Source organism: Chrysemys picta, chromosome 18 (assembly GCF_011386835.1).
Source record: "Chrysemys picta bellii isolate R12L10 chromosome 18, ASM1138683v2, whole genome shotgun sequence".
Lineage (NCBI taxonomy): Eukaryota > Metazoa > Chordata > Testudines > Emydidae > Chrysemys > Chrysemys picta.
In genome coordinates this window covers 11,706,957-11,723,630 of record NC_088808.1, presented here as the reverse complement: position 1 = coordinate 11,723,630, position 16,674 = coordinate 11,706,957, and positions in this window count along the sequence as shown.

The following is a 16,674-nucleotide window of genomic DNA, read 5'->3' as shown; positions in this document are numbered from 1 at the left end:
GGAATAGAATGCAAACATTACAAAATGCAAGTACTCGTCCAAGAGGTGCTAGGGCAGCTGAGAAAGAGAATTAAGGGGCTGGATAATTATATGACAAATGACCCGATTTATAGTTGCACATGGTAAAAGAACACCCTGCTGCAGGTAGTTAGATGGTCAGGAAGGAGTCTTTGTGCGTTTCATTGAACAGGTGTATTACTGAGGTGGAGTCACAGAGTTTAAGGCCAGAAGGGACCACTAGATCTAGTCGGACCTCCTGTATATCACAGGTCACAAATGCCACCCAGCAGCTACACACTAAGCCCAGCAATGGGAATGAGACCAAAGTGTTACAGCTCATCGGAGACTAGACTATTATGAGTCACAGGCAGAGAATAGGAAGGACCGAGGTGCACCAGTGCTTGAGGACCCCACAGTGGCAGACAAATGGCTAAGCAGCATTCCTGATTATACAGACTGATGGTCTAAGCTGCAGTAGAAAAGAACAAGCGGGGAGGGGCACTACAGCAAGCACCATTTCCCCAGTACAGACACCATCATAACAAGGCAGAGAGGGCCTCAAGCCAGTGAACATCTGCCAGCTTCATGTAGAGAGTCATACAGTGGGAATTGCACAACCAACCTCTGGGAAGCCAGTTCCAGCTCAGTGCCTCCTTGTCCCTGACTTGAGATCACATGTCAACGCAGCATCAAGGTGTTAAGTGCATGGAAAATACAAACGCATCCCACTTGGATGAGGTAACAAGGAGGGCAGGAATAACGGGAGATCCCTACCAAGAGGCAATGCCATCCGGAGATCCACACTCCAGAGGCAAGGTGAACGTTTAGTCAATACCTTTATAGCGATGAACATCAAAGCGGAGCTCTCACTCTATGATTGTTGTCCCGAGGAGGAGGAATTTCAAGCTCCGAGTCTGTGTGTGGTGTGTCTGCTTGTGGGAGGCCAATATTGTGCATGTAGGTGCGTCTGCTTGTGTAATGCCAAGATCACATGCCTATGCGTACACGTGTCTAGTTGGAGATGCGCACGTCTACGTGTGCGAGAGCAAGATGGCACGTCTGGGGATTTGCCTGTGTGCACAGAGCAGCCCTTCTGCCTAGGGAAGCAGGACTCCGCGTGAACGTTGATATGTTCCCAAGAATGGAAGGCATTCGGCAGGAAGGGCAGAACCACGGCATTCCCACTCAACCCAACCCGCTTGACTCTCTACTGCACCTCAGCCTGGCTCCCCACTCCATAACATCTACTACATTAGCCTGGCTCCTCTCACAGAAATCTGGAGAGTGCTGCTCTTCATTCTGGTCCCTGGATCCCAGCTGTCCCAGCAGCAGTTCTTCCCCCTGTTGAACCACTTGGCCTTTCCCCCCTTGCTGTTCCCCTTACCCTCGCTGGGCAGCAGAACGGGTTGTTTTGCAGTCAGTGACTCTGCTGCCACTGAGCACGTCAGAGCCAGAGCCAAAATCCTTTTGCTGGTTCCTCCTTGTCCTGCAGTTCCCCAGGTACCAGGGCCAACCCCTTCCTCTGTGTGAGAGCCGGAGCAGAGCAGCTCCAGTGACATGGAGAAGGTTACGGCTCAGCAGGAGGACCGCTCGCTCGCGGCAGCTCCTCTCCACTCTCTGCCTGCCATAATTAATATCCTTTCCCCTGCAGGCTGTGAGGCTCTGACAGGCTTTATTTTTAACTCCACTTAATGACACGGTATTAAGACAAAATGCAACTTTGGTGAGCCCCGGGCGCTGGGGAGGCACGCAGGCCTCAGAGCACGGCTGTACCTGGCGGGCAGGCTCCAGCATACAGGCACATGTGAGAGACAGAATGGGTTCGGCTTGCCGAGCTGGGTCTGAGATGGATGCAGGGAGTGGACATGGGGGAACATCCCACAGATATGTCCCCAGTCTCTGTGAGGTGCTTCATCTAGAGCTTGATCCTGCTCCACTGAGGTGGAGTGAGAGTTTAGACATGAAGGGGAGTTTGGTCTTTGACTTCAGTGGGAGTGAGGTGTCTCCTCGGTGGCTATGGATGTATAATGAGGGGTGTGTTGTCAAGGGACTGTGAGAAATCTAGGACACTAACATGGCTCCAGTCCAGGAGAGGTGTTAACGGGGCTGTGGAGATCTCTGTTCCTCCACAGGAAGGAAGGCAAACACAGGCCTAATGACTGCAACTAATGACTGAAGCCTTTGGTTCAGCCACAAGGCAGGGGTAGAGCAGGCAAGGCCTAGGGGTTTGAACTGATATCCATCGTCATGGTATCTGTGCACCTTCCAGGGTAAATCAATACAGCTCCAAGGTGAGACGTAGCAAGGCCACGAGTGACTTTCATGGAATTTTCAGCTCTTCTCCCTTCGCTGGTTATAGGAAAGCCTGCCTTGCAGTAGGCTGTAGGAATATCCATTAGAGAGACAAAGTGAGTGAGGTAATATCTTTTATTGGACCAACTCCCACCTTGTCTCTCTTCCTTTTGGTAGGTCTTTTTGAGGGAGATGATGATGGAGGGGAAATTACTGCTATAAACCTTCTGAGCATCTCACAGTTTGGAGCTGTTCACTTTGTACCAGTGATAGTGTTGTAGCTTACAGAGATGCCATCTGTCTATGACATGAACACTGGGGTGATCCCCCGTTTAAATTAGTCTATTGGCCTTTATACAGCACCCACTGTTATGGTAACTAGACACTTTATGTAAATGTTAGCATGTGTGGAGAGTGATTGCGCAAGGCAGGGCTTCACATTTGACAAATGACATCGGCTATGCCAGTAATGGCTCCTCACACCGCACTTCCAATGTATCTAAATCCTTGCAACACATTATTTGGCTCTTTCAGCACAACACAGTTCTACAAATGCAACTTTTGGCCTGACCTTCAGCACTCCTTGCTCTTCCAGTAATAGAGATGCAGTGTTCCTTAGTCCTGACTGGTAGCACCTCTTGGTTATCCAGTCATGGCCCCCTCCCAAACAGAAATCACTAACGGCTGAGCTGTGTGATGCTTTTGTGGAAAACAGTCCTTGTAGACCAAGTCAAGAACAATGAATTAATCTTGCTTGCTTACTGAAGCCCAGTAACAAGAGGCTGGTGAAACCCTTTCTGTGATGTAAGACCTCCCTTGGTCCCTTGTTCATAGCAGCATGGTCAGAGTTGACCTACAAGGTTGGCGGTGCCCAGCGATCCCTCCTTGTAGTCCTCTGTCCATCCTGCGATGAGGGAGAACCTCCCTTACTGTTAGCACCACTGACACTCGGGATTCCAAGCCAGTGCCCAGAATAATTGCTACTCAAGATTACTTTATGACACAAATGTTGACATTCTGTTGGCATAACTTGCAATAATGTATGCAGATTGCATCCTTCTAGTGCCTTAATTACTACTTCTCTGCAAGAAATAGTCAGGTTACTCTCAGCTTTGATTTCCAGGAGATAATTCCCCTTCAGGAGTCTTGTTTGTTTAGAATGCAGGGATGGGGGAAAGGAGAGTGAAAAATTGAGCACGCACCAGAATGGACCAATAAAATAAAGAGAACCGGCTTTGTCTTTCATGTGTGCATGGCTGGAGCAGGATTGGAGGTAATTCCCTGGGTTTAATCTTCCCTCTGTCTTTCTCATCTACTAGGGAAGTGGGGAGTGTTGACACTTAAAACCGGTCAAAGAAAGATTATAAGGTGTGCCTGCGAGCAAAAGTCCCATGATGCTTTGCAGTTAAGCTAACTTTAAGGAGTGGAATTTTACTAAGCAATAACCTTTAGCATATTTTGAAATGGCTGGAGCAGATATTTCAGCAATGTTAATTGCAAAATGTGTGCAAGGGGAATAAAAAATAATATTGTCCAAAAAAAGGGAATAAACAAAGACTAAGCATAAGGTGTTGTGGCAGTTGGAAAGTTACAAGGAACAGGGAGCTTAGCATATTTATACACTGGTTACCCTTCATCGCTTATTTCACCTCTTCACTATTGCCTCCTCTTGGTATATGCTTCTTGTCTTAGGTTATTTCCTACGAAATTGTGAGGAAGTAAGACCATTGGCAGACTGGGCGCAGGCTCTCAGAAACTACAGGGAAGGTCTTCATCAGCTGCTGGTATCTGTATGCCTCTCTGTGTATGTGCTGCCTTTACTAACTGTGAGATTAATAAATTCCATCAAAACTGACTTATCCAAGCTCTGTTGTTATTGAATGAATTTAAATTCAAAGAATGTTATCAACTAAATGCAATATCATAATCAAGATGTGTCAATTATTGGCTATTAATTGGCTGTCAATTATTGACAAATTATTAAATTATCATAAGGAGGCTACTCCTCCTCAAGGAGGAACTTTCTCTCAAAGAATACCAAAGTGCTGCAGTTAATGGGCCAAGATAGACTTGTTCTTCAGGACTCAAAGGCAAGCGTGAAAATACTAATGATCATCTGTCAAATGGGGCTGCATATAGGTCACTACAGAGGTCAGGACTTCATTGTGCTAGGGACTGTGCACACACATAGTAAGATACGATCCCGGACCTGAAGAGTTTAAGGTCTAAATAACAAGACAGATAGTGAGTGGGAGGGGAAGCAGAGACATGGTGACTTGCTCAACTTCACATCACAGGTCAGTGTCAGAGCCAAGAATAGAGCTCAGACCTCTTGACTATTTGCCCACGCGCTAGCTTCTAGACCATATTGCCACACTCACTGGAAGAAGCATATTAGAAGAAGAGATGTCAAATCATTACACAAAAGTGTCCTTCATGAACCAAGTTGTAAAACAAGAAGGGGCATCATTTAAGAGAATGTTGTCATGTTTTAAGAAGCCTGGATCTGGGAAAAGACATTGATGGAGCTGGATCTTTAACTTTTTTTTAAAAACCGAATTAACACCAAAAGAAATTCAAAAACGGAAAATGGAACAGAAGAAAATATCTTCAAAACAGACTCTTGGAAGATACAGTTGCACATCAATGGAGAATTTATTTCTAGAGGCACAGAAAAGAAACCTCCATAGAGCACAGGCTCAGACACCGGGGAAGGAGGTGTCTCAGAACTAGGACAAGGGAAGGCGAAGGTCTCTGCTCCAGGCTCGTTTTGCAAGAGATTAGGATTCATCTCTGCTCTAACGTACATAGGGACAATTTCTTCCCCACCATGAGCCCACTAAAGTCAACTGAGCTACACGAAGATTGAATCGGTCTCTTTGAATTTGCTATACCAGCAAAGACCATTGGTCCATCTACTCTGATATCTTCCTGTAGCCAATATCCAGTAGGATAGAGGAAGTCAAGTTGGCCAAACCTTCCCAAAGGCTACATAATGCGCTAAGCTATCATACATTGCTCACTATGGGAAAGGAAATCTCATTCCTACCCCCTGCAGGCTTATGTTCTTAAACCCGAGTTTAGCTCTCCCTTTTGTGTGCTGATTTACACAGCAGCTGCGGTATTAATGAACAGGAAAGTAACCGCTGTTTGAAAAAGGCAACGTTGGTCACTTCTTTGGATCAATGACCTTCTCAGGCAGTGAATTCCGAACATCAACTCTATGCTGGGTGCATGTGTCTGCCTTTTCATTTCACTAATTGCTCCCATGTTCTAGCGCTGCCTGATGGAAAAGAGCAGGTCTGATCATTTTCAACTGAAGGGGCTTGTGTGAAATGAGCCCCTGAAATAACTGGTCAAGGATAATTGATACCAGTGGGAGCGTTCACCTTCTGTAAGTCGTTACTGCTCAGGAGGGATCAATTTTCTACGGTTTAGCCAAGACTCATTCTCGGTCATTGTCCCAATGGCCATTTAACATGGGGAACTGTGACCATTAGTTCCTCATGGGGAATTTAGCATGGAAAGATCTGAGGAGCAATTGAATCAAAGACTTGGAATGAGCTTTAATACTACACCTAGACACTCTGGTGGTGGGAACGCTCTAGCAGTCACCAACAGATTAGATGAATCGCATACATTGTTCAGTGTCTCAGATGGTTTGGCTCAGTCAGACTTAGAGTTGGAAAAGTTCTAGGTCATCGCATCCAACTCTCCTGGCAGTGCTGAATGGTCTCCAACAATCCAGTCACAGCCTCAGTTCTAGGTTTCATTGATTTCTTTGGTGCTGGTCCTGGATTTCAGCACATGTGCTGTGAAGCTCAATGGGGAAATGCAGTAGTAATAATAATTAACACCTTCCACGTACACAGCATATTTCCTCTCAGAGTCCCAACGTGCTTTGCAGAGGCAGGTAAGTTGTGCTGAATCCACCGAGGCATTGAGAGGCAAAGCAACTTACTCAAGGCCCGAGAGCAAGTCAGTGGCATAGTAGGGACCAAGCTATTTTCCTAATGCTACTCTGACCATTAGACCATGTGGCTCCAATGAGACTTGAGCGGTTCAAAGGTGCCATATGTGATACAAGGGCTGGCACTGGAAATGTGCTTTGCTTCGCTTGGCACATATATTCGGCTGCAGTTAAATATAGCTACAGAGAGGGGTTATCGAAGCTCAGATCTCTCGCCTTTCTTTTGGACCCTTCACTGCCTTTCTATCCCCTTCTGGCTTTCGGTACACGTGCAGAGTGATGACGGAAGCCCTCGGCTCACCACATCACAGGCAGCATGAGAGCAAGCTCTCCCCACTCTGCGCTGCCAACCCTGACCTGATGGGGTCCCCATCTAGGGTCAAGCTCAGTCTTCATGGCCTATTCAGTCCTTGGCCTCTCTACTGAGACTTGCCCACTGGGGGACCAGTGTGAGGGGCCATTTTGGTGAAGCAGGCACTGGCGAGCTGGGTAGTACTAATTGTGTTGCAGGTGGGCCAGGGCTTTGATTTCATTCTGGAGGAGGCTTTTCCACCCACCATCCTGTGGACGGGGGGAGAATTGTCACGTGAAATACTACCCCTTCTCTCCTCCGTTTCTGTCCTCTAATCCAGCTTGCCCCTCATTCTTCTCTTCCCTCCCTCAAAGCACATCCTTCCCATGTTCTCTTCGTGCCTTCTCAGGACAACCCTCCCCCCAACTCATTCGCCTCCCCCTACCCCCATTCTCCCATCTGTCTGAGGGATGGCCGTTCTTTGGCCCTGTGTACAGTAAACTCTCTCCCTGTGGCTTCTACTCTTCTCCCCACTCAGCATGACTACTTCTTTCTCTGCAGCCCTGTTGTCTTTCTTACCACAGATGTGGGCAATAGCAGGAGAAGCGATATAGGGCTGGCAGCTGGTGGAGACAGAGCCTTTTGCACTCAGCAAGGCCCAAGGGCTGTGCCCTCTAGAAAGAGGAAAGGGGAAGGGATGAGCTGGGGAAAGGGGTGGAGGAAGAGGAGTATAAAGGGAGAGGAGACATAAGCAGGGATGTTCTTACAGGTCCCAGCTCAGATTGCTGGATCCCTCCCCATCACTTGGAGATGCTTGGGCGGCTGCTGGTGAACCAGAGGAGGCAAGCTTGCCAATCACTCCCTCTCACCTCCCTGGCAGCCAAACTGGTCAACAAGCAGAGCAAGGCCACCTAACGCCCCTCCCCTGCTCTACGTAGATTTGTGGGGGGGGAAAGACACTTGACTCTCCCCTACCCTGGGCTCACAGGCACACAGCAGGTTTCACCTCCCTGTCACCGCTCCCCTGAGCCATCCAGCCCCTCCACCCGCCATCTCCTCTGGCGCAACACAGCTGAGATTTGTTTAGTCATCTTCAAGTGAACATGGCATGTTGGCCAAAGCCCTCCACGAGAATCCTGTTAATTTGTTTGATGAGATGACTCCAGCTGCAGCCAGACGAAGAAAAGCTGATTGGCTCTTTTGCTTAAACTCTCCATAATGAAATGAACCGGCTTTGTGTCTGTCCTCAACATGGCAGCCAATCTCAGCAAGAGGAGGGGGAGTGTGTGTGTGTGTGTGTGTGTGTATGTGGTGGAGGGGAGAGCTGCATCTAATGGCATCATTTCCATTTCACAAGAGATAATCCTGCCTAAGTCAATGAAGCCCTGGCATCCTAACAACATTGGGTTGGAACTCGTTCAGTTTATTATGGGCTTTTTAATCGCCACTTCTTAATTAGCCTGATGCGGGGCTGAAATGGGGAAAATGTAGCATTTTCCCCAGCCTGTCTTTCGCAGGCAGAGCAGAAGTGCTGACTTGAGATGCTAATCTCCTTGTAGATTTTAAAAATAATACTCAGACCTTCCAACATGTATTTTAAGGGGTGGAGGGGAGGAAATAGAGTAAGGCCTTAGCATTTCCATCGCTGCCTCCTGCCAAGGATTTCAGCGTGTTTTGCACACAGACATGGAGTAAGTCTCACCACACTCCTCCGAGGAAGGGAAGGGTTATGTCCATTTAACAGATTGGGGGAAACTGAGGCACAAAGAGGTGAAAGGCAAAATTCTGCCCTGGCTTGTGAAGCCAATGGGGACAGAGATGTTGCATCCTCGACTAGAGAAAAGATACCAACCCAGGCGGGATGCTTCTGTGTGAGCTGACAGGAAATGCCCCTGAAGATTACCCAGGCTACTCAGACATAAGGGCATCTCCTAGCTGCCTGAGGGTGACCAAGACATCCCAAAACCCACATGCTGAGCCTTTCCCATACGGCAGTGGTGAGTAGGCCAAGCTAGTAGCTAGATGCCTCTCCTAACAGGCTCTTGTGCTCTGTTGCTTTCACAAGGGAAGTGTGTTTGTGTGTGGGTGAAGCGTCCTAGAGTTTCCTTACAACCCCATCTTGTGCACCAGTGTGATACAGGGCAAGATTTAATGCCCAGTGACTAGCGCAAGGGAACCAAGGGCCAGATTCACAGCCTCTCATCCCACCCCAGGGAGAGCCCTTGGGGGAAGAGAGAACCGGGGCGGAGAAGGGATTTGGGAGGGAAGCTGTTTTTATAAACAAGAAATCTTGCTCATCTGCCTTCCTCCTCCCCCTGGCACCAGGCGGAGAGAGGAAATGAAATGTGCATTTCCCCCCCATTACACTCTCCAGCTGAATAAAATGTGACTTTCCCCCTAAATAATTTACGGCCTGTCTTCCTCCGGAAAGTTTCGGTTAGTGCAAAATGACACTTCGTGCCCTTTAATGCTCTGATGAAATATCCATCCATTTATAATTTAGGAACTGGCAGCTGGTAGTGGTAGCACAGGTGAAGTGTGGGCATCTGCAGGCAGATCCCTCAGGGTTAGCTTCCTCCCAGGTCTTGGGAGGAGATGGCTCAGGAAGAAGTGAGGACAAAAGCAGTCAGAGAAAACCCTCCCCATGTCTGTCCCACGTTCTGATTTCCCTGTGGGATGGGAATGGGAAACCACCTCCAGTGCAGCAGTAGGAAGGATGGTGGCTCTCACCCCATAGAACAAGTTACCCTCTGTCACCAGGTAAACAGGGCAAGGATGACAAGCTCATGCCTGTGTATCAAGGGAGAATACAGTGCTGCTTGTCCACATGAGGAAGGCACTGTTTCCTTATGGATAGGGCACTGGACTGGGTCTCAGGAGACCAAGGTTCAATTCCTGGCTCTGTCACTAGCCTGCTGGGTGGGTGACCTTTGGCAAGTTACTTTTGATCCTGTGCCTCAGTTTCCCCATCTGTAAAATGGGGATAATGCTATTGTCTTCCTATGTAAAGTGCTTTGAGATCCATGCATGAAGAGCTAGGTATTATCATCACCATCCTCATGTGTAGGAAGGCACAGGAGAAGCAGGCTGGGCCAATAGTTAGGGCACTAGCCTGGGAGATGTAAGTTCAAATCCCTGCTCCACCAGAAACTTCATAAGTAATCTTGGACATTCATACTCTCTGGGCCTCCATTCCTCTCCCATAAAATGGGCACAATGATACTGCCCACCTGACAGGGGTGTTGGGAGGGTAAATACATTGAAGACGGTGAGGTGCTCAGATATTAAAGTAATGGGGGGGCCATGTAATTACTATAGACAGAATAAATACACACCTGGTGAAAGGGTAACAAGCTGGTGTGTGTTTGTGTCTGTAAGGCCACATGAACTGGCCAGGTAGTGTGGTACAATGGGTAGAAAGCAAGGCACCCTGTGACACCCCTTCTCATAAGATAAAACTTGCTTGTCCTCACAGACTAAAAGAATACCTGGGGATTCATTTGTGCCCCAGATACAGTTTCAAAGGTTCATTGTTTTACCCCAAAACAGGATAATCCTGCCTGTTGTTAGTTTTTTTCATCCAGCCCTGTAATCTATTGCTTAGCACTTTGCTCAGGCTGTAAACTGTCCATTGTGAATGATACAATACTCAGTTTGCTGAGTGCGATAAGCATCTCTTCTCCCCTGCCTAGCCAGGAACATGTGGATTATCGTTGTGTGACCTGTCTGCACTTTGCTTTCTCTTTGAAGGCTATGAACAGTTGTGGTTGCCCACAGTCACAAGTTTCCACACAGCTCTTTCTAAGCAAGCACACGTATTCTTAAAGTGAAAGCATTACAGAGAAACCACATAAAAACAATAAAAGTCCCTATCTGCCTACTAAAAGCTTACCAGAGCTCTCCCCCAGCTCCAATGAGCTCAGGCAGGTATCAGAGGAAGGATTGGGGCCTCCCTTGGACAGAAGGGTCCATTTGCTGGATCAGGAAGCAGACTATTTAGCCAAAAAGTCCTTTCTTTGTACGTCGGTTTCTGGAGAATCCAATTTGAACCAGTACATGCACCAGTCTCTCCTGGTGGTGGCATCTTTCTGGAAGTGTTACAACCTGCGTGAATTTGCCTAACTGTTCTTAGTTCCTGGAGGGCTGTGTTCACCCTCCCCCATGGAATTACATACAATCCCTGGCCCACCGTGATCCATCAACTTAATACAGTAAGATCTCCCAAAGACATGGCAGGAAATTGCCATGTCTGTCAGAGTTGTAGTGAGAATATCTATAGTTTAGCAGAGTTTCTAGGCAAGCTTTCTCCTGGTCATGTCTGAGATGTGCCTCTGATCAGGGGCTATGCTGGGGGAGGTGGCGAAGGGTCAATCCGCTGGCCCTATGCCAGGGGGAATCTCCCTACATCAGGGGAATTCCCCAGTGCCTAGTGATGCCAGCTTTTGGACGTAGTGGATGTTTTTCAACAAACACATTTTCCCCACCAAAAATCGGGAGTTTGTCAACCATGATTTTTTTTCCCGTTCCGGAAAATGCGGTTTTCAATGAAAATTGCTTAATGGGAAAATTCAAAGCAAAAGAAACCTGCTTTGGGGTTTTGGTTCGTCTGGAATTGCATTTTTCAGATGCATTTAAAAAAAAATGAAACCAACCAAAAATTTAAGCTTCGTTTCTGTTGGAAACTTTCCCACGGCATTTTGAGCAAAGCTTTTTTTCCCCTTCAGCATTTTTTTGGCCAGGCAAATTATTTTGACAGCACAGCCCCTCACGGATAGGGCACTGGACTTCACAGCCCCTCCCCACCTCGGTAGTCAGCATGAAAGTGCAGCAGCAGGGCCAAGAATCAAGGCCTTCTGTTCTGATCTGCTCGCCTTTCCAGCCCATGTGCCCTGGTGCAAAGACTATCCCAGGTCAGATCAACACTGAATCGGGCTGTGTGCAAAATAGTGGGTAAGGTTCAGATTTCGATTCTACTCCCTTTGTCCTGCTATCGGTGGCTCTGTCTTTGAGGTATAATTAGCCACAAATTCCTGCAGCTCTCCTCTGCTCTGACAGCATAGTGCAGCAGTGCCTTTGGCCATGGGCTTTTTATGGATATTTCATTAACATTCGAAGATGGCACTTACTTGCTAATGATCTTCCAACATTTAATAAACACAGCCCAAGAGTTTTATAACCTGTTAACTTGAAAGTGGCAGTAATTAAACAAAAAATGGTAAATAATTAAGGTCTAATTACATGGTATCAGTCATTTCATTTTCCGGCGGGCGCGCTAAGTGCATTGCCACTGCTGATTGGGGGCTCATTTCTGAATTGCTCGAAACTCCTTTGTATGCAGCTGGATGGAGAATCCAGAGCCAGGCGGGTTTATGGGGGAGAAGCAAGGGAAAATGTGCTTCATTAGCTGGGTAATTGTCCTTTTCTACCTCTGAAGATAATTCCCACTGAGGCTGTTGCATGACATGAGTTTTGGGAGCCAGAAAATAGAGTCATTTATGTCTCCAGTTCTTATGGGAGACTAAGTTGTAGAAAAGGGGCTGGATGCAAAAAAAAAATAAAACAGGCCTAAGCCACACGCCCACAGAGGTCCAAAGATCCCCCAAGCTTGGATCTGGATTTAGATCCAGAGTTTGTGATTTGGCCTCCACGTCATGGGATGAACCAAAATCCAGGATCTAAGCAGATGTTCATTTTTGGAGGGTTGTAGCTGGATTCAAACTCATGACTAAATCCTCAGCTGGTGTAAACTGGCATAGTCCATCCAAGCTCCAATTTGTAGCAGTTGAGTTTCTGCATCTCAGACCCATCTCCAGTGGCTACTGGAGAGTATCCTCAGAACGCAGCCACTGCATGTAGGATCCTCCATTGCGTGCTGAAAGAGGACGGCCTGTCAGCTGGGAGACCACAGCTGTCTGTCTATAGGACAGGGACAATGAAGCAGGCAGAGAGCTGGTGAAAAAGGGAAGGGATGGATGACCCGCTGAGCATCTGTAGCCTTCTGTTTATGCACAACACAGGGACAGCAGACACAAGTGCCTCTGTCCTCCTAACAGACCAGAGCAGTACGGGCAGATACAGGGCTAATAAAAGGGGAGGGGAGCTGACAGCACTGAAAACTGAAGCTCCCTGTCTCACCAGAGGACAGGGACAGTGCAGGCAGACACCAGGCTGATAAAAGGATTAGGGAAAAATAGCATGGAGAAATGAAGCCTATTGTTCATCCCCTGGGAGGGTAGCAATTGTCTACTACTGGGAATAAATAGTGTTCCTCCTTGCGGGGGTTCGTTTAATTGACCTCAAGGCCTCTCGGAGATCTTTGCTTAAGCAGGAGCTGTGCAGATCTTCTGGGCAGCTGCCCTGAAGATAAGCCCTGAGCTGGTTTGTTTCATTTAACCTCCTGATCACCTGCATTATCTTATTCAGAGAGTGAATCCCTGGCTGTTTTGTGGCTAAGTCAGACTCTGCTTAGCCCCCCAAAACAAGGGGAGCATGTGCAGTGTTCCCATGTCAGCGACTGGGGAGTCAACCCGGCAAGGTGTTTCTTTGCAATTTCCTCGGCATCTCGTTATGTGATGCTCTGGGTGGTAAAGAATGGATGGAAAGTAAATGCTCCACAGGGAGAAACTAGTGCGAGGCTGCATGGGGTGGCATTAGAAAAACAGTGCAAAGCCTCCTAGAAAACGGGGACACGTCAGCCACCTCTGGCTGTGCATGAGGCGTGGCGCTGTGTTCCAGGAACCGCTACGTTTTCAGGACACAGGATAACAGAGTCACATGGTCCTCCTGCTGACTAGCTGATGGTTCTGGGTCACGTGGTCCTGCTAGCCAGCCTGTAGCCCTGGGCCCACCTGCTACTTGTGACCTCAAGGCTCTAACTCTAAATGGACCAAGGAGGAGATGTCCTGCTATGGAGGAAGGTCCCTGAGTGGATTCAGATTTGGACTGAGATTTGACAGCACTGAAATCTCATGTGAGATGTGAGGATCTCTCACAAGCTCAGCCCAAGAGGAAGGAAAAGATCTGCCAGTTCTCGTCTCATCTTCAGCCCCTTCCTGCCTGACTCTGGCTGCTCCCATAACATCCCTTTTATAAGGCGGGTATGGGGAGTTGTTGTTTCCCCACAGCTGACCCATTGCTCTGGCCAGAGAGAAAGCGGGTAAACCCTCCCTTACCAAACTTTGGCTGGGTCTGGTGTACTGGGCCAGTGGCCCTGCTTAAACACGACACACTACATTAAACTGTCCACAAAAGACAGACGTGTCAGGGCAGTTTTCAATTGCCGCTAAGTGACTTAGGCACTCAAGTCCCATTGACAATTGCTCCTAAGTCACTAACGACTAACTTACTAGGTACTCATCTGAACTTATTCCCCAGCGCAGGTTGGCTGCCACATTCTGCACTCGATGAAGCTTCTTCAAAAGGTTGCTCCATGTAAGGAATATTGCAGTGCTCCAACCTGGAGATGGTTAGATATCCCTCAAGGTCTACATCATCAAGGAAGGGCTACCACTTCTTAGCTAACTACAGAGGGAAGTAGAGCAGTGGCAGAAGCATTGCTACTTGGGAATCCAAGCACAGTTGGGTTCCCAAAGCATCCCAAGATTGCCAGCTTCTTTGGTAAACAATGGACACGCTCCATCAAGAGACAGTGAGAAAGACGGACGCTGTGATTTCTCCATTTGTTTTTAACGAAGTAACGTTATCTGAACACCCATCAGTAGTGCAGATATCATCCTATCACAGCGCAATGCCCTTTTGCCAGAGGAGAACGTTTACAGAGCATTAGCTGAGAAGGCTTGAGGCACCATTCATCTAGACAGGAGACTCTGCAGAAATCTCTTGTTGGGTCATTACGTTTCAGCAGCAGCGAGGTTAGAAAAGCTATTAACATTTTGGTCACCAGAGCGCACGAGATGCCACCAGTGCAACAAAGCTTTCCGTTCTGCTGCAGAAAGGGTGCTGTTCAATGCTGAGTCTGCCAGCTAGCGGCCTGACATTGCTGCAGACTTAACCGGTCAGTCTTGCATGTGGTGGCTGGACATGATACATGTGTTGCTAAAATCCTGGTCTGCAGGTAGTAAGTATACCAGGCAAAGCAAAAAGGACTAAGCTGGTAGGAGTTGTGCTAAACAGCTCTCTACTGGAAATCGTTCCTTGCCTTATAAAAAGCTTACAAGAACTTGACACGCAATCAGTGCCAGGGGGTCTGTTTCTGCCTGACTATATGGATCTCCATCATCCAGTCTTCTCATCGCCACTATTGTACAAACTCAATTGTCTTAAATTACCAGTGCCCTGCTCCTCCTGCCGTATACCTTGGTGTCTGTGCATTAAATATTTATTGCAAGATTCATTATTGGGGCATTAAATATTTATTGGCATGAGAGAAGGAATCGGATGATTTGTATTTGGTTTCTACAAATTGTCTTGGAGTTGAAAATGTCTGGTTTTTACAGGGCGGGGGAGTTGCTGATTTTTCACTCCGGGCCTTCTTTGTGGCAGCACTTTACTGCCTGTCCTTCAGACACCCTTTTCCCTACTGTGGCTGACTGCCTGTGCGGTGGAGATTAACTTTGTCATCAATATGTTTGTGTTTTGTTTACAAACCCTACAGTTTAAGACAATTTCTCCCTCCTGCCCCCAAACTCCTACAAAGCAAGTACTCAAGACGCTCAACCTTCAATATAATTGCTATTGTTACTGGGAGACGTCTGCTTGTGTTGTGTCTCTTTAAGCAAAGTTTATGGCCTGAAAGGTAATTGATTTGCAATGGTATTTAAGATGAGAGCTCAGGGACACTGCTGTGCTCTTGTGCAGTACAGTTGCCTGGAGAAAACCATTGCCTAGGGAAAAACATTGACTTTTTGTGATGTGGTCCCTTCTGATTCACTCAGCAGGGGTGAGACTTGCTCTATTTTTACGGGACTGTGTGCAATTTTTACAAAAGCAATTTGGACACCAAATTAAGTATGGAAGTTATGCTGAGGGTTAGCTGATGGGTGTGGGGGGAGTGGGAGGGGAGGAGGATAGACAGACACTCCATGCTTTGCTTTTCTGCACACTCCATTCTCTTGCTCATTGTGTCAACCCATTTCTTGAGGAAAAAAAACATTTTAAGGAAGGGAATGGGATAGGCTGGGAATTGATGGAGCAGACTATGGGGTGATGAAGGGAGAGATGAATATATTGGTGAAATGGGAACCCTGGATCTCACCTAGGAAAGGTGTTGGTGAAGGTTTTCCCTATGCAGCTCAGAGAGTCCTACAATCACGGAATTAGAGATGGACGAAACCTGTTTTGGAGAAAGTCAGCTAAGCACATGAGATGGGGGAGGGATAGCTCAGTGGTTTGAGCATTGGCCTACTAAATGCAGAGTTATGAGTTCAATCCTTGAGGGGGCCACTTAGGTATCTGGGGCAAAAATCAGTACTTGGTCCTGCTAGTGAAGGCAGGGGGCTGGACTTGATGACCTTTCAGGGTCCCTTCCAGTTCTGAGATAGGTGTATATATATGAAATTCTGGCTTCCTTGACTTCAATAGGGTTGGGATTTCACCCACTGTATTCACAGGTGGATTCAGATTGCAATGGGTTCTGGGTTCATACTCAAGGCAGGGGCAGGCCTCGGACTCAGACCTGATAGTCCCCAGACACACCAAGCTCTTCTTGCACTAGTTTGGCTCCAGTAGAAGTCTTGTCACTGGAGAGCAGCGTCATTTCCCAAGGCTGGGGTGGGGGATACGGGGTGGAGGAAACCGAGGCTAGCAATACCACAATATAAATAATAACAGGAAGGCTGATCCTGTCATGTCTGCCAAGTGCTGGGGGTAGCCACTTGGGATTTTTTTCTCACAAGCAGTTTGCCAGAAAAATGCAGTTTTGGGTTGACTAAAACTTTTGTGAATTTAGGTCATATTTGGTGAATCATTTTGGCTGAAAGAAAAAAGATTTTTTTTTCTCCCAAAAGAAGTCAGAGCGTTTAGTTTTGATGCTTTTGGAACAAAATATTTTGACTTTTCATTTCAAACTGACATTTTGTTTTGAAAAGTAGCTAGATTTATAACAGGGGACAAACACCTCAAAGTGTAACTAAACAAAATGAAACAAAACCAACCAACCAAA